This window comes from Jaculus jaculus, chromosome 17, assembly GCF_020740685.1.
Source record: "Jaculus jaculus isolate mJacJac1 chromosome 17, mJacJac1.mat.Y.cur, whole genome shotgun sequence".
Lineage (NCBI taxonomy): Eukaryota > Metazoa > Chordata > Mammalia > Rodentia > Dipodidae > Jaculus > Jaculus jaculus.
The window spans coordinates 9,221,588-9,243,357 of NC_059118.1; positions in this window are offsets into that span (position 1 = coordinate 9,221,588).

Consider the following 21,770-nt stretch of genomic DNA (forward strand, 5'->3'; position numbering starts at 1 on the left):
CGTGTTAAGTGTTCCTAATGTTCAGAGATGTGCTCCAAGCCTTGCCTAGTTAGGAAACAGAATTTTTTTTTTCCCCTGCACACCCATAAGAGGTTTTAGTTCATTTCAGGGTCAATTTCAATTAACCAAGATTAACCTATAAAATGAACCTTAGGACGTAGAACAGATATGCGCTTGATTAAAAGTTGAATTCTAGCTTCAAAGATGATGGGATTATTAATTCAGCACTTCTCCTTGGCCTCACACCACCAGGGCCACCAGTTGACAATCAGAGAGTGCCTAGTCAGCATGTAATAGGAGCAGGGGACGCTGGCTTCGGGGATTCAAGAGCCTGACTAGTTAACAGTTTCAGTCAGGACTAAAGAGCGAAGACTGCCTGTCAGGAGATCTTGACTCCTCGGTAATGCCCAGAAATCAGAACCCATAATCCTAGCTAGGCATTTTTAAATTGGCCATCAAGATAAGGAATTCTCTTTCCTAAACCCATCCTTCTTTTCGATGGCTGTAATACGTCCCATCGAGATTAGAAACACTCCTGCTTCCTCAAGACATCTTTCACACTTTGGCTCTGAGCCAGGAGACCTGAAGTTTAAAATGGTCACCTTCTCTTCCTTCTTTAATATCTGTATTCTTCAACAATCACCCCAACTGTTCTCATTTGTCAGCATAGGTGTAAACGTAAGCCTCCATCTTCTTTATTGCATGCGTGTGTGTGCACGTGGGTACCACGTGCATGTTTAAGCCAAAGGTCTATGTTGACTGCCTCTCTAAGTCACATTCCACCTGCCTTCTAAGATAGTCGTTTTGCATTGAACCCAGAGCTCACTCATTTGGCAAGATTAGCTAGCTATCAAGTCCCCAGAGGTCTTCTTGCCTCTCCCTCCCCAGTACTGGGAGTATAAGCGCATGTCCCTATGTCCAGCTTTTATACGGGCACTGGGCAACTGAATGCAGGTCCTCATGCCTGTGCAGCAAGTACTTTGCCCACTGAACCATCTCCCAAGGCCCCTCAGTCCTCTTTAAAAGCCTCAGAAGTGGGGCTGGAGAGGTAGTTCAGTGGCTTATGGTTCTTATTGGCAAAGCTTGAAGACACTGGTCAGTTCCCCAGGACCCAGAAAAAGCCAGATGCACAAAGTGGCACATTCATCTGGAATTCATTTGCAGTGCCAGGGTCCATTCCATGTCCATTCTCATTTCCTTTCTTTCTCTATCTCTTTCATAAATAAATAAATAAGTTATAGAGATGGGTTGAGGCCTTGCCTGATGTATCTGGCCTCTGCATGCAAACACACAGCTGCACGAATATGTGCATATGCCACACAAAACATCATACCACACATACTACACACACACAATGTTTATTGTTAACATATTAAAACAGTAAAGGTATAGCACACACATTTTAAACAATGACTGTACAGTACAGTTTAGGGCAGTTTCTCCACAGTCAAGTGATTTCCATAGAAAATATCAATTGTTGCCAAACTCTTATATCCATAGTCTGTTGCCTCCAGCTGTCACTCACAGCAACTATTCATGTTAACATTTTAATTTATGTCAGCCAGTGAGATGAAACTCCATTTTTCTTTAGTGATGTGGGGGACTTTGGGTGAATTGGATAAAAGGATACTGGAAGGTCTGGGGAGATGCCTTGGCTTGCAAAGCTTGCCATTCAAGTTCAAGTTCAAGTCTTCCATGCAAAGCTAGTTTGAATCAGTAAGAAAGTGGCGCACATATCTCTCTGACCAAAGAGAAAGAAGAAAAATAATAAATGAAAAATTTGGGCTGGAGAGATGGCTAAGCAGTTAAGCCCTTGCCTGTGAAGCCTAACGACCCCAGTTCAAGGTTCGATTCCCCAAGACCCATGTTAGCCAAATGCACAAGGGGGCACATGCGTCTGAAGTTTGTTTGCAGTGGCTGGAGGCTCTGGCTTGCCCATTCTCTCCCTCTCTCTCTTTCTCTTTCTCTGCCTGTCGCTCTCAAATAAATAAAAATAAACACAAAAAATGAAAAACTTTGCAAAAGAGTATAAGAGTTTATTGTTCTAAAGTTTTGCCCAGGGTTTAATAACTATGGCCCTTTGGAAAAATTTGTCCTTCCACCCATTTAAAGTTTTACTGGAGCACAGAGATATACATTTGCATATTGTCTATTTCTGCTATCACATGCCAATGTCAGAATGTGAATAAAGTAGATGTGATTGAAGTCATACACTACATGAACCAAAATATATCCATTACCTTACTATATACAGAAAAAAAAAATTTACCAAACACTGGGCTAAATAGGCAGAAGGGGACTGAGGAGACGGCTCAGGGTTTAAAGGTACTTGCTTATAAAAAAAAAAAAAAGGTTAGAATGCAATAAACAAATGGAAAAGTGGTACCTGTATTTTCAGACAAAGATAACAGGATGTAATAGAGATAAATGACTTGGAAATGAAGATCTGGACTCCTCTAGAACAACGATGTTGAGAAAAGACCTTTGGTTGGTCTATGCATGGCTTCTGAAATTCTAAGAACTATAGCAGACCGTTTATCCTGGCAGAAGATGTTCATTAGGCAAATGTTATAAATGGAAAGAAACATGAAAGAGGAAGCCAGCCAACCCTGGAAGGCTACAAATGTTCTCTCTGTCCATAATTTCATTACATTCGCATTGGAACTTCATAAGTACCGAGAACTGGGCAACTGCCAGAAACAGCCAGGAAACGATTAGCACGCAAAGTCCCATGCAACCATCCACCTTCTCTCTTCTGAAGCGCAAAGGGCTTAGGTTTGAAGGGGAGTTGCAAGTCTATTCCAATTTTCACAGTTATTTTTAGGTGTCCGTAGAGTTTGAGGAAAGGTAAAAGTAAAAGGAAGATCACACAAGCAACCGGAGCCATGTGTGGCCCTCAGGAATAGCAGATGTCTCAGAAAGATAAATGGTGTTGCCATGGAAAATTGACAAGGGACTCAAAATGCAGGTAGAGAGTTGCTTATCACTTCTCTGGATATGCAATGTAATTTTTGCTGCCATCAGAGACAGACAAACCATCATGTTGTTTCTGAGGTATTAAATACATGACACATTTAATGTTACAATATCTGTATTTATACTGTGGAAGAACTGGCCAAATGGGAATGAGAGCCTCCATCCGTCTCCTCTTCATGAGCATTGTGGACTGACTGTCGGTACCAGCCTGCAGTACCCAGGAGGACTTGAAAAGATCATGAAATGCACCAGATATAATTTGAGGGAGGGCCAAGGGACTTCACTGGAGGGAAGCCCCATTCTCCCCTTACTCACAGCTCTGACTAAGGGTTTTAGAAAGTAAAAGCTGCAGGGAATCTAGGCACAAGACCCATCACGAGTTTGTATCGGCTCAGATCATGAGTTGTTGATGGAGGTTTGCAGGAAATCTTTGGAGATGCTGAATTCCTTCTGTGCTGGGAACTCCACTCCAGGTGTATAGCTTTCCTTGTGCCCAGGCTTAGCCTGAGCAGAGATGAACCTGTTGTGAACGAACTTGATATCCACAGTGGACTTAGCTGCAAGACAGATCCTTCTGAAGTCATCATCACTAATTACTAATTCCCCTTGTCTCATTATGTTCCAGTTCTCGTGATCCTCTTTCTCATTTGCATTTAATGACTGAAGTTTGTTTCATTCCAGAGTATCACGTGACCCAGGCATATGCCTGAATTACAAAACACAAATTGAAACATTAAGACAGAAAAATTATGAAAATAGTCACTGTAAGGTCATATACATGACCTGGAACATGGTTTTGAATATTTTGGTTGTTTTTAATAATAAAAGCAGAATTTGGTCTGGGGAGATGGCTTAGCAGTTAAGTGCTTGCCTGTGAAGCCTAAGGACCCTGGTTCGAGGCTTGATTCACCAGGACCCATGTTAGCCAGATGCCCAATGGGGCGCACATGTCTGGAGTTCATTTGCACTGGCTGGAGGCTCTGGCATGCCCATTTTTTCTCTCTCTCTCTCTCCTTCTTTCTGTCTCTGTCTGTCACTCTCAAAGAAATAAATAAAAATAAGCAAAAAAATTTTTAAAAGCAGAATTTGGGAAGATGGGTCATTGGGTAAAATGTTTGCTATGAAACACGAGGACCTGTGTTTGGGTTCCTGGCGTCCATGTAAAATGCAGAGCATGGTGGCATGCGCTTGCGATCCCAGCCCTGGAAAGGTAGATGTGGGGAATCCCCAGAACTTGCTAGCTAATCTAGCAGAACTACTGAGCACTGGGATCAGCAAAAGACCCTATCTCAAAAACAATAAGGCAGAGAGTGACGAGGAAGACCTCTGATACTGACCTGTGGCCTGCATAAACATACTGCCACCTGCACACACATGCAAGCCTGTGTGTACACATATACTTGTGTGTACCACATACACCCACACGTACACAAATAAAAGGGCAAAGTTAAAAAATCCTCTTGGGGAATTCTTCAAGATTAAGTACAAAAATTCTTAGAAATCTGTCTGGAAATATTTGATACGTTTGACTTTTCAAGATTGTATTTGTGGAGTGTCCGGGGGAAGCACAGAGAACCTGGGATGTTAGAGGAGTCAAATTCTGCATCTCTCTGTGACAGACAAGCCAGCTGCAGAAACAGTCCAGTTAGTGTTTATCTCCTCGAGGTAGGAGGAAAAGCTACTTCAATACCAAGTTGAGCCATTGCTGTCATACAGCCTAACACAGTTTTAGGCTTCAAACATAAGCATGAGATAACTGCACTATCTCAGTCCTGAGGGGAACCAAAGGCTAAAGTTCCAACCTATTGTTACGGGGGCACTTTGATGCACTCTGACATGATTGGAAATGGACAGTGTAGGATGCTCTCAGGAGAGCAGGCTCTCAGAAAGCTGAAAGACAATTTTGCAATCTTGGTAAGTGTGTGGATAAATTCAAGTCCCTTCTCAGCCTCTGGGGCTTTGTCATGATCATATCTTTACACTTAAAGAGCAACTTTTTCTCAAAAGGTCTTCAGGTATTTCACCCATTATATAGAGAGAGAGGAGGAGAAGGAGGAGGGTGAGGAGAAAGAGGTGGGAGAGGAGGGGAAGAGGAGGAGAGATTTCGTGAGAATATTTGCCCTATTCTTCAGCCCAGGCTGTTTTAAAAATGATAGAAACTGAGGGGCTCAAACAAGAGGAATTCATTTTGTGCCCATCCAGAGACTGCAAATCTAAGATCCAAGAGCCAGATGCCCCAGAGTCTACAGGCCTAGCTTCTTGCAAGGTCTCTCCTGGCCTTGCAGCGTGTGGTCCTCTGCCTGTGGGATCACGTGCCTTTATTCTCTGCGGCCACACACTGCTGGCAGCTCTCCCTTCTCTCGTAAGGATGTTAAGTCTATTCAATCGAAGCCCCATCTTCATGACTTGTAATAAAGGGATGTCAGAACTTCAACATATGAAGTGAGACTGGGTGGTCAGGGGAATGACTGAGGGTGGAGACACAGTTTAACCAGTAACACTTCATGAACAGACTGAAGCAATCTTTGAACAGTCTAGAATATGAAAAAGGATAATTTATAAAGAAATCATCTAACCTGTCACTCACAAATGGCAACTGTAGGAGCACATGAAAGCCTTACAGAGAAGGTGACAGATGGATTCCAACCCATGAAAATGTCATCATCTCCAAGCATACTGGATCACATCTTTACTTGTATTACTCAAGGCACTGAAGCGGAGTGATTGCCAGTGGATCTCAGCCGAACGTGGCTACCTAGTGAGGTCTAGCCTGGGCCAACCAGAGCTACAATGCACATCCCTGTCTCAAGGAAATCAAAGAATGTGGAGTTACATCTAGTGAACTTTTTAATTAAATCATTTAAACGTCAGCTGTGTGATAGTTTACCTTATTGTGACTCTAAAACCAGTATGTAAAGGCACTATTTTCCCCAAATATTATTTTACAAAAAAACAGTACAACAGAATTTACATGTTTGAATGCTTCTTGTTAAGTCTTATGAACAGCAGATTTAAGTTGTTCAAAAGAAACTCAAATAAAAATGAAAAACCGTGCATGTCTAGTCATTTTTTTAACCATTCAGTAAATATGTTAGCTTCCTCTTTGTGTTGCTATGATCAATTACCTGACAAGAAGCAGTTTAGGAGGGGAAGAGTTTGTTTTGTCTTACAGTTAAGGGGGTACGGTCGTCATGGTGGGGCAGGTATGGTACAGGAGAAGGCTGGTCGCATTGTGTCTACAGTCAGGAAGCAGAGACACAAATGCTGTGTTCAGCAAGCTTTCTCTTTTTCTACCATCTCAGAATGCCCAGGCCATGAATGGTGATACCCACAGTTCAGGAGGGTCGTGATAGTTCGTTTCACCCAATCTAGAAACACACTTACAGACATGCCCAAAGATTTGTTTCCATGGTGATTCTAAACCCTACTGATAACTGAGATTAACTATCACAAGCACTAAACAAATAGTGATAAACTATGATGCATTCCTAGTTGTCTACAAAGGTTCTTTCTGTTTATGTTGGAATGGTCTGTAATCATAGGTCATTGTATTCATTCCTAAATCAGTGCTGCATATGAGAGCATCTAGCATAAAACTATCACTAGATTGATCATATATGGACAATGAATATTAGAATCAGAATGCAACTTTTGCTTAAGCAGAACTGCATGCATTTAATTTTTTAAAAAGCACAGTAAGAATAGCCTAATTAGTATTTTCTGTTGGGAGTCCCCTCTTGCAGCCCCTGATATTGTTTTAATGCAGTGGGACCTTATAAAGAGGACTTCTACAGTCATCCATATGTTAAATGAGATAATTCTGCTGTACTTAATGGATCAGGGAAAAAAACAAACTTTAAATACAATAAAGCACTTTAAAAACCTAGGATCAGTATTTCTTAGGTTTAATCTATAATTTGTCCTCAAATATTCCCAGGCTACATGAAAAAAAAAAAAGTTATGAAAACAATGACAACAGTGAGGTGGGTTTTGTTTTGCTTTTAAATATATTTCTATTTTGGATTATTTGCTATAGCTATCAATAAAGTTAGTTATGAATAGCTCTCCCAGACTGCACATTGGGAGTCACTTCCGTGATGCGTGAGCACATGTGTATGTTTCTTTGAGGTGTAAGTATTAGAGTGTAGAGGATGGGAAGATGGCTCAGTGGTTAAAAGTGCCTGCTCTGCAAGCCTGCTGGCTGCATTTTGGATCCCCAGAACACAGCAAAGGTGGATGCAAAAGCGAGGCTGGCATCTGTAATCCCAGCACACCCATGGCAAGGAGGAGGCATCAGTAGAATCCCAACGCCCTATACCAGCTAGTCTCACCTACCCAGGAACAAGCAGCCAGCAGGAGGGACCCTACACCAAGCAAGCTGCAGGGACAGAACCAACAACCCAAGAACCATTATATGCACACCACAACACACATGTGTGCCCATGCACACGCATGCATCAGAGAGAGATTGATTACATTTGTACACTGATCTAAAATCAAAATTTCAATCATTTGCGAATCTATTTTCCTATATACTTAACGTTCACACACAGGCTTGATTGTATCTGCCTTTCCAAGTTCCCTGGGTTTCTTAGTGACTAGGAAACAACCACAGTCTTTTATGCCACAAAGAAGTACCTGTGGTTACAGTTCTGGCCTGTGACGAAGGCCTCTGACCTTTATCCTAGAATGACAACTTGACGGAGCATCTGTAGTTATGAGTCACATATTGTTTTCTTTTGGAGTTGTGTAGAGTCGGTTCTTCTGTTCCAGCTCTGAGTGCTGATATGGAAAACTGCCAAGTTAGACCAGCATGTGCCACCCCATGCCACCTTTCTGGTGACAGAGTGCCTGAAGAATTTCTTTCTTTTTATTTTCCAGTACATTTCAAAAGCTTAACCAGGATGGGTCTGAATGTCAATCACTCAGAATCTCTCTTTTTTTCTTCTAAAATAAATTGTTTTTCTGTCCAACTTGTAGATCAAGTTCACCCTTTTCAAGGCATGTTTTTTTAATGCCTCCCTATTTCATTTATATCTCTCACCTTGGCAGGAAACACTCGGGAATAGAATTATCCTGAGATTAAGTTAATTTCTCCATATCACAAAGTAGATTTTTTGTTTCTAGATTGGTTTACTCATTCTGCTGATTTCCTCGTAATTGTCTCAGGACTTTCCTGATTTCAGTGATTCTATTGTCAATCATTTTATTGTGACTCCTATTATACAAAGTTAACTTAGCGTATTTGTAACAAAATATTTTTCTTTTAAATATGTCATCTCAATTATGTAATCCCTATATTTATAATCTACACATTTATTGAAATCAGGTTCATGTCATGCTAAAGTATAAAACATCCATGGAAAAATTACTTCTGTTCTTGGGGTTTTTTGTTATTGTTGTATTATTATTTTGGTTATTTGTTTCTGTTTTCAAGGGTAGGGTCTCACTTTAGCCCAGGCTGACCTGGAATTCACTACATTGTCTCAGGGTGGCCTTGAACTCACGGCGATCCTCCTACATCTGCTTCCCAAGTGCTGGGACTAAAGGTGTGCTCCACCATGCCTGGCTTGTTTTGTATATTAATTCTGGAACAGCCTCATCATCTTTTTGTTCCTTCTGGGTTGGTGAGCCAATTCACGTGCCAGGAGGGTGGCATGCCCGACCTCCACTCCCAGGACGATCCTCCTCTCAGGACTCTCCTCTTTGCCTCTACCCAGAGTCACCTGACTGTTCATTTTATTCTGTGATGTCCTTTATAGTAACGCAGTAATAGCAAGAAAAGTATTTCCCATGGTTTTGTGATGTGACTGCAAATTATTCAGGGACCCCCACCCCAATTTTGTATCCAGGTCAGATAAAGTGGAAGAACCCTGGGGACCACCTGCCTGCCAGTTGGCTGAACGAGGAGTCAGCCTTGCGGGACTGCAGGCTTCATCTGGGCATCAACGATGGCTCCCAGCAGCTGAAGATTCAGAATCAAAATTGAATTGTAGAACATCATTTGTAAACTTGATGGTTGGTGGGGAACAGGCACATAGTTTCAGGGTTCTAAGTGTTGGCTGGGTGTGGTGGCGCACGCCTTTAATCCCCGCACTCGGGAGGCAGAGGTAGGAGGATCGCTGTGAGTTCAAGGCCACCCTGAGGCTACATAGTGAATTCCAGGTCAGCCTGGGCTAGAGCGAGACCCTGCCTCAAAGAAAATCAAAACAACAAAAACCGTTGTAGAGGGAAAGCGTTAACCAAAGAAAGTGCCGCACACCTGCAGTCCCAGCACTGGGAGGGTCGAGGGAGGGGAATCAGGAGGTCTAGCCAAGAGAGGGCTTCCTAGTGTCCCGCCACAAGGAAGATCATCCACCTCGTGTGTCAGGGCTCTCTAGAAGAACAGAACTGATGAAATCATTGTGCACTGCACAGGGGACCTACTAGGTATGGGCTGGGTGGTCCAACGCTGCAGAGGCCGGGAGCCCTGAGGACGAGGGCCCAGCAGTCCAGCGTGGCCGGGAAGGCCTGCAGGACGCCGAGGAGCTGCTGGCCTTCAGCCCGGAGGCCGGGCCGCTGAGGCTGCCTTCCGGAGAGCCGAGAGCCGGGCAGCAGCAGGGGGATGCACGCTAGCTCGCAGCGCAAGAGCGCAAGCAAAGCTCCTCCCTCCCACTTCTTCGAACCAAGGCCTCCCTCCGAGGGAGCTGCTATGCTGGGGAGGGCCTTCCTCAGTTGATCCTTCCTGGGGACGCCCTCACAGATGCGCCCAGATTGCCTCCTGCTCCAGCTGCGTTGCAGTCAAGATGAACCACCACACCTTGCCCAAACCTTTTGCCATTTACATATCTGTGGCATTAGCCCCTGCCTTATCCTTGCTAATTAAAAACTTGTGTGTGTGTGTGTGTGTGTGTGTGTGTGTGTGCGCGCGCGCGCGCACGCACACGTGCACATGCCATAGCCCAAGTGTTGAGGTCAAAGAATAATCTTGGGATGTCACTTATTTTCTTTCTTTCTTCCTTCTTTCCTTCCTTCCTTCCTTTCTCTCTCTCTCTCCCTCTCTCTCTCTTTCTCTCTCTCTCTCTCTCTCTCTCTTTCTTTCTTTCTGAGACAGGGTCTCTCCTTGTCTGTTGCTTAGATAGTCTGTGAGCTTTGGGATTCTCCTGGTATTACAGATATATGTCACTTTACATTCGGCTTTATGCAGGTACCAAAGAATCAAACTCAGGTCAACAGGTTTTAACTGCTGAGTAATCTGCCTAGCACTTTGCTCCTTATTTTTACCTTCTCTAACCCCCTTGGTGTTCTTTTGTTTGTTTCTTTTTATTTTCCCTTTTGGAGGGATATGTTTATTTCATATTCACTTCCTTCGACACACCTTTATGGGATGTCTCTCACCTGATCTAAATCTGTCTCGCTCATCTATAATAATCTCTTACCTATCACATTTTAATTCTCCGGTGCTGCCTGGGACCTGCCTTCTTCCTCACACATGCAGATGTACTGAGTATATCCAGGCCAGGTGAAAGTAGCTAGAACAACCACGTTCTTGCTGCAACTTGTGATTATCATGCTAAATGCAGGAACTGGGGCGGGGGGGGGGGGCTCTAACATGATTCAATTCATCATTGTAATAACAGATATCCTAGAAGTCTAGGGGCATCTGAGAGTAGCCTCCCATACATTTTGTACATTAGAAGCAGGTTTGTGGATAAAATTTCTTGTGTTCTACCAAGTCATATAGGCAGGATTTTAACTTATACTGGCACCCAGTCTGTGTCTTTATAATTGGTCCTCTAGGAAAAAAAGTCTTATATAGCATCATTTATGCTTGCCTCCTGCTGGTGCAAATTCTGCTGTGGGAATCATGAAGGAGCAGAGGTCTACCACCCAGAGAGCTAGACTTTTCCATCATACACTGGCAGGCTCGTGCCAATGAAGCATGCAGCCGAGGTCTACCACGCAGGCCACCACACATTCCCATCACGCACCAGCAGGCTCATGTTGATGATGCATACATAAAAGGGAGCAGGGTTGTGTTTTTTTCTCTATATTTTTGCTGCTTACTACTTTCTCGACTTTCACTATGGAACTATACTGGCCTAGAAACTGCCAAGTTGGTGTCTTTTTTTTTAATTCAGCACACGCTCTCAGTCATAAAAGCAGAGAGCCAACTGATTCCTGCCTTGGTGAATTTTAAAAGTTCACTGTAAATACTCAAATAAATAATCCAAGCTTATTACATGGAGTTCAAGAAGAAAGGCATTCCAGAAATGGGAAGAAGGTAGAGGAGTGTCTCCCTTATTTCTTCAGACTGATAAAAACTGACAATGGGTTTCACTCCTCCAATATCCCTCCTCTACACACTAACCTCAATTGCTAATGGTATTATTGAGATTACCTTCTTGTTGCTGACCAGAGGCAGCACAGGAGAGGAAAGAGTATATTTCTGCTTACACATTTAAGGGGACATTTCATCATGGTGGGGAAAGCGTGGCCCGAGCAGACAGCTGACTCACATTGCAATGTATCACCAAGGAGGAAGATGTCTGAGTGAGATGGTTCTGAAGACCCAGTGGGCTGGACTCATAAACTTCAAGGTCTGCCCCCAGTGATACACCTCCTTTAGCAAGGCTCTGCCTCCCAAAGGCTCCACAACTTTCGCAAATGGCTACCAGCTGGGTGCAAGTATTCAAAATACATGAAGCTATGGGGGACATTTTATTCAAGGTACCACTGGCATCAAGTGTCACACTGAATTTTAGTTATCACATGTTTTATGAAAAGAATTTCAATAACCTTGGAAGAATTATTCTTCACAGTATAAAGCAGATACTTTAAAAAATAAATAAATAAAAGGATAGTGTAACAGACTGAGTAATGTCCGCCCAAAGATCGTCACTTTCCAACCATTGGCACCTGGAAGTAAGTGACTAAACTTGTACATGGGCACTTCACACTTGGGGTCACATGAAGGACCTCAGAATAGGGACTTTAGTCAGAAGGGCCCACATTAATCCACCATGGCCACTCTGAGATTTATAAAGAGAAAAGCACAAGGGTTAAAGGAAAATGGCCAAAATGACTGGGAGGAGACCAGGCCAGCTTTAAGATGCTTCATTGTTGGCTTTGGCAAGAGGAAGGGGGGCTGGGGAGATAACTCAGTGGTGAAGTCACTTGCCTGTGAAGCCTGGGGACCCACATTTGATTCTCCAGGACCCATGTCAGCCACACGCACAAGGTGCATGTGTCTGGAGTTCTTTTGCAGTGGCGAGAGGCTCTAGAACACATATTCTCTCTCTCCTCATCTATTTATCTATCTGTCTGTCTGTCTATCTATCATCTATTTATCTCTCTCTATCTGCTTCTCTCTCTCAAATAAATAAATTTTTTTTTTTTTAAAAAAGGAGGAAAAGGCCTCCAGCCAAGGAATGTAGATTGCTTCAGGAAGCTCTTCCAGCAAAAACTGTGGCTTTGGGACCATTTTGTAACTCTGACCTCCAAAAGTGTGAGGTGACACATTTGGCTGTTCTTAAGCCATTGGATTTGCAGAAATATGTTACAAATATGTAACAACACCATTGGAAAATGAATGCTAATGAACGCATACTAAATACACACTAGATGCTGACTTGAGAGTCACAAAACGTGACCACTGTGGGCCCTCTGAGATCGACAGAAGGTTTGGAACCAAACAATGAAACCCAAGGTCGTTTAGGATTCAGAGGAAGTACGCAGTGCCCACCACCCCAGTATTAATTATTTTAAGATTTTTCTGAAGGAGTAAGGATTTTTCTTTTTCTTTTCTTCTAAAGCCTGTGTTGATTTATTGTAGAAAGGGAGAGAGAGAGTGAGTAGATTGGATAGAAGGGGCACAGCAGGGCCGCCAGCCACTGCAAATGAACTCCAGATGCATGTGCCACCTTGTGCATCTGGCTTATGTGGGTACTGGGGAATCAAACCTGGATTCTTAGGCCTCGCAGGAAAGTGCCTTAACTGCTAAGCCATCTCATCAGCCCCCAATTAAGATCTATTGACCTCCTCACTCACCCCCTTCCACTGAAACCCTTCTTTTCCTATCATTTTTTTTTTAAATTATGAGTGTACTATGTATGGACACATCACGTGTTAGTACACTCATTTCCCCTCCACCGCCCCCATTCTGTGTGTGCCCTCCCATGGGGTTGCTGGCAGTCTCCATGGGGTTGTGGATTGTGAGTTGTAAGAGCAGAAGTCAGTCACTGGGGATGGGGGCAATGCCCCTGGGTATGCCATCTCCATCTGCGGCCCTTACAATCCCCCCACACACACACACCCTCCACAAAATGCCCTGAGCCCTGGTGGAAACCCTTCTTCTTTCCAACTAGTTGAGGTCTCCTTGGAGGGTAGGGGAAGCCTCTTCCCTTACCCAGAGCAAAATATTGATGGGCCCAGTATTTTGCAGGCCTTGTGCAGTAAAACAACCACTGTGGAGTCATGGATGCAATGGTCACTTCATGTCCAGGCGATGTCCGTTCTGAATCTTTCCTCCCCACCTTCTGGCTCTAATATTCTTTCCGCTACCTCTGCTGCAATGTTCTCTGAACCTTGAAGGATGTGAGAGAGATGTCTCATCTGGTGCTCAGTACTTGACAGTCACTCTCAGAACTCTGATGTATTTTGAGTCTCCTCAGTAGCCATCACCATCTACAAAAAGAAACTTCTCTGACCAAAGGTGAGAGTAACACTGATCTATGGGCATAAAATATTTAAAGGGCAGTTTGATGGGGAAAAGATTTCCATTTAGTCAAACAACAGTAGTAGCTTTCCTCCTGGGGTCTATGACCTTCCCAGCCATAGACCTGGGACTAGGTTTCCAGGACCTGGCATGAATGCCCTCCCGTGGAGCAGCTGGTCACCCCATTGCTTTCATGCCATTGTATCCATGTCAGCACGAGCAATGCCTACTGTGCTTGCCAAATTTCTAACTGAAGCCAGACATGAACAAGCTGCTTCTGCTTCTGCCTGGATTATATTTCTCGTGGTAAGGGAAGGACAGTGTTTTCAAGTACGCAGATACTATCCACAACCAAGAAATCACAGGACGTTACCATGACAGAGAGAGGAAAGTCCTGTTTCTTCCAAGGGCCCCCTAATGGCCTTCGTGAAGAATCCTAGGGAATTACTTCATGTTGAATTTCCTTTCCCCTAAAATAGCAACAAGATTAAGTGCTGGAGGGACCGCTCAATCAGTAAAGTGCTCGAGGATCTGAGTTCCATCCTCAAAACTTACATAAAAAAGAGTTGGGAGGCTGGAGAGACTGCTTAGTGGTTAAGGCACTTGCCTGTGAAGCCTAAGGATCCAGGTCCAATTGCCCGGTACCCATGGAAGCCAGATGTACAAGGTGGTGCATGCGTCTGATGTCTGTTTGCATGGCCAGGTGTCACTTGAGGTCTAGGAAGTAACTCAGTTGGTGGCATGTTTGCCTAGCATTCATGAAACTCTGGGAGTTTCCTCCTCAGCAGTATGTCAAAACAGTCCTGGGCTCTACCCCCAGCCCTGCATAAGCTGGGTGTGATGGTGCACATCTGAAATCCCAGCACTTGGAAAGTGGAGGCAAAAGAATTATAGAAAGTCAAGGTCATTTTCAGCTATATGGTAAGTTCAAAACCAGCCAGAGGTACACAAGACCCTGTTTCAATATATAAATAAATAAATAAATAAATAAATAAATAAATAAATAAATAAATAAATAAAAAATAATTTCACAAACAAGATGCCCCTTGTAACTAACCATTTCCTATGTGATGGAGAGAGGATGACTGAGTATCTCTCCTCTCATCTCCTCTCCTCTCCTCTCCTCTCCTCTCCTCTCCTCTCCTCTCCTCTCCTCTCCTCTCCTCTCCTCTTCTCTCCTCTTCTCTCCTCTCTGTCACTGGGATATTTCTGTTTGACTTTTGCTCCCTCCAAACTCTTCCCACTATCACTCTTCTTTGCCCTGAGGCTGGTTCTGATTTCTAGAAAGACCTTTATTTGTATCTGTCACAATTCTAGGCATGTTTCAAAGCCTGTCTCGGGCCTCATTTGTTTTTGTCCTCTGCCCAAACACAGAGTTATTCTGCAAACCCACCATGTAGCTGATTTTATGGGTCTAGGGCCCAGTTCTCCCCACCCTGCTGTGTCCCATCGCTCTGTTATCAGTGAACTCCATCCCCAAAGCCACAATCGATGAAGAAACCAGTAGCACACCCACCCAGTGTCCTCTCTCCTTGGTTATCCTGTGTATTCCTCTTCCTAACCACCATGAGCTACAGCTGCTGTGATAGACCATTTCCTTGTCCACCGTGAGGTACACGGAGGGGCCTCTTTGTGTTGCCAGAGTGCATTAGCTTCCTTAATGCTGAGACAGAACACCCGACAAGGAGTGGTTTAGGAAGGAAGGCTTTACTTTGGCTCGCAGTTTGAAAGCACAGTCCACCACAGCAGAGGAGACACTGCAGTTGAAGCATGAGTCAGAGCTGGTCCCCCTGTGTCTGAAACTAGCAAGCAGGGAGCAAAGAGGAAGTGGTGCCCAGGGCTTACAAAACCTCCAGGCAGATTGCCCCCAGTGACCGACTTCCTCCAGCAAGGCTCCACCTTCTGAAGGTTTCCACAACCTGCCCAGATAGCTATCAGCTGGGGCCATTCAAGCACTGTGCCTCAAGGGGACGTTTCCTATTTAACTCACAACAGAGAGGAGCTGTGGAAAAGCAACCTCCTTTGTCTACTGAAGACAATATGAGGAGAGGAGACTCCAAAGAGATGAGACTAAATCATTCTCCAGGACAACTTTATTGTTGCATTTCCTGGGGTCTAAATGAAAGTAGGCTTTCTCTTAAGGTAGAATGCATGGTTGTAACTTAAAAACAAGAGTGGTGGTCTGTCCATCCCTTCCCACAGGCCTCCTAACTTTTTGTATAACCTACCCAGCAGCTAGATCTTATCTTTGTACCATTCTGTTGCACATGCATGACCCCTTTAACATAGATTTTTCTCTGATTGGATTATATGACTGAAGGATTTGTAGTACTCACATTTAGCAAAATACTTAACATCATTATGGAAGAAACCTCAGGAAATGTTTGGTGGCTGATTAATGGAAGGTCTCCTGAAGCAGACAAGTTGCATTGTTAGTACACGTGACTGGATAACATCAGTCCCATGGGGTACATGCAAAAAGTACACGGTCAGTAGATTAAAGTCTTGTCTCTCTCTTTGTCTCTGTGGAATTGTTTAAATCGCTTCACCTTTCTGACCTCAAGTTTCCTCTTCATATTTTAAAGGGGGAATAATAATGTCTAAATTATAAAACTCTGAGTTGAGAGGCAACGAAATTCACTTCACTTTTTCTTTTATTTTCTTTTTCTTTTGTTTTGTTTTACCCAACTAAAGAGAAAGAACAGAGTTGATTTTTAGTACAGTTGGCCAGACACAAAGTCGTACCTGCACCTAGAGTTTGTTTGCAGCTGCAAAAGACGCTGGCCCATGTGCCTACACACAACCCCACATGTAAATAAATAAATAAGCTTTTAAAAGAATAAACAAGGAGGATTTTAGATCCTTATAGTCCTAGCTTTCTGGGTAAACAAAGCAAAGCAAAATGAAGATAATTATTAGATAATGATAGAAAAACAACCAGAGTTAGGACAGCACAAGTTTTAGGGATTTTCTGCTTTTCAGACCAGAGCACTGGGGAATCAAATACTTTATTCCACCTCAAGAAGTAAGAGAAATAGAACACATGCACTTGATGGCAAGAGTAGATTCTGAGCCACAGAGCTGTAGGATTCTTTTAAAACCAATAGGTAGAGTACTTTGAGTTTAGCACCAAAATTGGGACCATGAAATATAATCTGTCTCCATCCTGCCATGCCGCTCCCTCTCTGATGACCACCTAGTTAGGAATCATTGCAGAGGTAGCTTTCAGTGCAATCCTAATGGTGGTTACCATATTCTTCTCGGGGACCATTACCCCTCCCACTCTGGCCTGTCCCCACTGGAGCCCATCTGTAGACTTTTCCCAGCTCTTGTCCAGAAGGGATATGCGGACTGATTCCAATTTTGTTTTCAGGAAGGTGTGGAAAGGGTGAGGTGTCTCCGGTTCCTTTATTGTGGGGGAGTTTCTGCCTCTTCAAGGGATCAGTGAGCATTCTGAACAAATGGGTTGGCTGTGGCTACTTGGTCAAGGGCTGATAAGGGGATAGAACGGGGAAGGGCACGCCGAGAGGCATCTAGAAGGAAAGTGGACCAACCTGCTTACAAAAACCATGAACTTCAGAAAGCTTAGGCACGTGTGCTTTCTTCCCAAGGAAACCCTGCTCCTTTCTAGCTGTGGAATGTCACGATCCCAACCACTTACATGTGCAACCTTTGGGAAACGTTCCTATTCTCAACCAGGTGACTTCTGGCCTTCCAAGTCAAAAAAAACTTTGCTCACTCCCATTACATCTGAGAGCCACAATTCAGCATGTTCTCGGAGATTCCTGGCTGGCTGGACCGTGTGTGTATGTTTCCTCGCACCGTGGTGTCAAGGCTCTCCTCCTGCCAACAGACACTTGGCATTTTTTTGTGCTTTTCTTTTTCCAAGTACCTATGAGAGATGAATGTCAAGTTTTAAACGCTGAGAAATCTTTCCTTGTACGCTACCCACAGCTAACAGGTTCCCCCAGGCCGTACCTTATCGAATCCATCTTAGTCTTTCTTGATTACAGTGAGCGTAAAACTGCACAATGAAATTAATGTCGCCCCTGAAAGTGAACCCCGTAACTAAGCATGCAAGTGCCTTCCATTCCTCAGTGCAGCAATACATATCAATATCTCTGTCAGGAAGGGCTGCCTCCGCACACAAAGCGCCACCACCACGAGCCTTCATCTCTGTCACTTAGGCGCTCTGCATTGTCTGGTTAATTATGAAAAGCTCTCTCCATGTTTGCCCCAGACTTGGGATTTAACTCTGCAACTTTGCCATTGCTTCCTACAATGGGAACAGCAATGCGCCCCCAAAACTACATGGACAAAAGAAAAAAGAAACTGAGATGCTTGCTTTTCTCTAAAACAATGTTTCTCATCCCTAATTTTTGTGGTTTGAATGAAGAATGTCTCTAACAGACTCATGAGCTGGTTGTGCTGTTAGGAAAGGTCATAGAGACCCTAAAGGTGAACCCCTGCTGGGGAGATTGAGTCACTGGGAGGTGGTCTTTGAGATTTTTTTTTTTTATTATTTATTTGAGAGCGACAGACACAGAGAGAAAGACAGATAGAGCGAGAGAGAGAGAATGGGTGCGCCAGAGCTTCCAGCCTCTGCAAACGAACTCCAGACGTGTGCGCCCCCTTGTGCATCTGGCTAACGTGGGACCTGGGGAACCGAGCCTCAAACCGGGGTCCTTAGGCTTCACAGGCAAGCGCTTAACTGCTAAGCCATCTCTCCAGCCCCTTTGAGATTATTTTATCCATTTATTTAAGAAAGAGAGAGAGAGAATGGGCACACCAGAGCCTCTAGCAACTACAAATGAACTCCAGACACATGTGCCACCTTAAGCATCTGGTTCATGTGTGTACTGGGAGATCAAACCTGTGTCCTTAGACTTTGAAGGCAAGAATATTAACTACTCAGCCATCTCCCCAGCCCCCTCCCAATTTTTCCCATTTTTTTAAGAATGTTATGTATTGACTCAAGAAGTAATTATGTCTCAATTGTGAAGAATGGGCTCTTAAGATTCAGAGAGCCAGTTAAATTCAAACAGGTATTAAAATTTTCAAAGATCATGTATGCTCTTAGTGAAATGTAACTGTGACATCACTCTCAAAGCACTGAGGGCCACTACTTCCTCTCCAAACTTTTCCAACTTCCTTGACCAAGAAAAGCAATTTCAGAGCTAGAGAGATGGCTTAGCAGTCAAGCGCTTGCCTGTGATGCCCAGGACCCTGGTTTGAGCCTCGATTCCCCAGGGCTCAAGTAAGCCAGAAGCAAAAGGGGGCCCACAAGTATTGAGTTCTGTTGCAGTGGCTGGAGGCCCTAGAGCGCCCATGCTCTCCCTCTCTCTCTCTATCTGCCTCTTTCTCTGTCTGTCGCTCTCAAATAAATAAATTAAATAAACAAAAATTTTAAAAAAGGAAGAGTAATTTCCATAAGTCCAGTGGGTGACCTTCATGACTATTTCACATTTTTTTCTTGTAAGTATTCAACTTCTGGGCCCCAACTCCATCAAGAAAGGCCACCTACAGCTACATCAGCCCATTAGTCAAAAGCCCTGGGTTCTATCATGACATGTGGCTGAGTGAAGCTCCACATGATTCCATCTCTCAAGGAACAGGTCACCTGCAAGCTTTGGCATGTTCTTGCTCACACCATGTAGAACACAGGTACACAAATCTTCCGAATAATTTCACAGTTATGTTTATGAGCAAGATAAGTAATATTTGATTTTATTTTTGAGGTAGGGTCTTACTCCATTGCCCGGGCTGTGCTAGAATGCACAATCCTTCTGCCTCTGCCTCCTGAATGCTAGGATCACAAGCATGTGCTACCATGCCTGGCTGATTTTTGATGTTGTGAACCATTGAGTTTTGTGGTTTTGTTAGACAGTAGTAGAGAACTGAAATGTTTTGCATTAAGAGTTTTCAAGCCAACATTGACCTAACTTCCTGTGATTACACTTGGTTCATCATAAATTTGTATGTGTGTGCAATGTGTATGTGAGAGAAAGAGGGAGAGAGAGAGAGAAGTAATGTGCTCGTGCATACATAATCCAGAGCACAATCTCAGGTATTGCTCACCAGATGATATCTTTTCTTTTCCTTCTCCTTCTCCTCCTCCTTCTTCTCCTCCTCTTCCTCCTCCTCCTCCTCTTACTCTTCCTTCTTCTCTTCTTCTTTTTAGACAGGGTATCTCACTGGCCTGGATATCACCAATTAGGATGAACTGACTGGCTAGTGAACCAAAGGAGTATTCCTGCCTCCATATCCCCATCTTATTTTATATGCGTTTTGAAGACTAAACTCAGCGCCCCATGCTTGCAAGCATGCATCTTACCAATTGAGCTCTCCCCTCAGCCCTCACCATAGATGTCCCGCCCTCATCTAGTCAATAACTAATGAACATCACCTGTTCAATAACTAGTTCATGCTCACAATGAAGTTCCAGATGGGCTTTTAGAAATACTGCAAAGTCTGCAATGATTATCAGTAAATAAATAGGCTTTCTGTGCCATGCATCAAGTTCTGTACATTGTGAATGCATTCCTCAAAAGATCAATCCAATGCCTTTTACTAGAGATACTGGACCACTAACTAAAGTGTAGTAAACTCATGACCATAAGTAATTCTTTCCTTTCAGTACTTATAGACAAACAGCCTTTCCTCTGATACATGAAATTTAAGAACATCCTAAATCCCCAACTTCAGTTATAGCCTTTTCTTCATATATGAGTATTTTTTTTTATATAACCTCTAACTCATTCTGTAGCTCTAGCCTGGCCTGCCTCCAATTCACAGTGATCCTCCTATCTCTGCCTCTGGAGAGCTGGGATTAAAGGCATGCACCACCATTCCTGGCCACATCTGAGTGTTTTGGATATGATGAATCACTATAAGAATGGATGAAGAAGTGGAACACTAAATAATTTTGACCTGTCCTTAAAGATTGTCTTTGGATGCAGAGCTACAGACATTGGTTTGTAAGTCCCAGTTCCATCTGTGAGTCGGCCAGGTCCAGCCCTGACCACGCATGTGTTTTTGTGAGAGGTGGCATGCTTATTCAAGCTGGCTACCCTCCTCTATATCAGAATGCGTGCCATGTAAATTCACCAAGGGACTCCCAGCAAATGTTTCCGATTTATAAACTCTTAGATGTGGTCTACAATGAGTTAATTACTCTTGGGAGCAAAATGCTCTCCTCTAGATCAAAGCAGCATTTAAGATTTATTTGCACCAGTGAAATAATTCACCATAATGTAAAATAATTTCTTCTTAAGGCTGTGCTCTTTCAGAATTGAAAAATAACCCCTCTTCTTAGAAGCCAGGGATATAAACTGGGGTCAGTTTTCTTGGGAAAGTTTCTAAAAGCAAGAGTTATTTTCAAGTAGAGAAGCAAACTGAAGAATAGAAAGACAGGAGAGGGGGTAAAAGCGAGGTGATTAATCCAACCAGGGCTAAAACCTTAATCTAAATTGGAACGGCTTGGTATGGATGGAAGGCTAGAAAAGTGCACCAAAGGAGTTGAAAGCCCTCAAACAAAATATCACATTTAAGGAAATTTAATACAGGTATGAGCCAGGAATATGGATCAGTGGGAAAAAGATAAAATATCCACTTCATATGTTGAGCAACTAGGTTATCCAAAATAAATAAAGGAATTGTTTTTGTATATCTTACACCTAATTAATTACTCCTCAATAATCAATTCCAAATGCCTGACCTGCTTAAAACTGAACTTTAAGGACAAACATACAGGATTTTTTTTTTTTAAAGCTGATGCCTTCAAGACAGAGGATTTCTTAATATAGAAGCAGAAAACACAATGGTTAAATGGTTAAAGGGGACGGTTGCTAGGATCAGGGGAGATGGCTCGGTGGGGCGTAAGGCATGCAGAACAGGCATGAGGACCTGAGTGCAGATTCCCAGTACCTATATAAAAGCCAGGCAGAGTTATGCACACCTGTGACCCCAGTGCTGAGAAAGCAGGTCATGAAAGCTTACTCACTAGCTCGTCTAGCTGAGTCACAAGCTCCAGGACCAGTCGAAGACCCTCTCTCAGACAACAAAGTGGAAAACGAATGTAGAAGAAGACACCTAATAT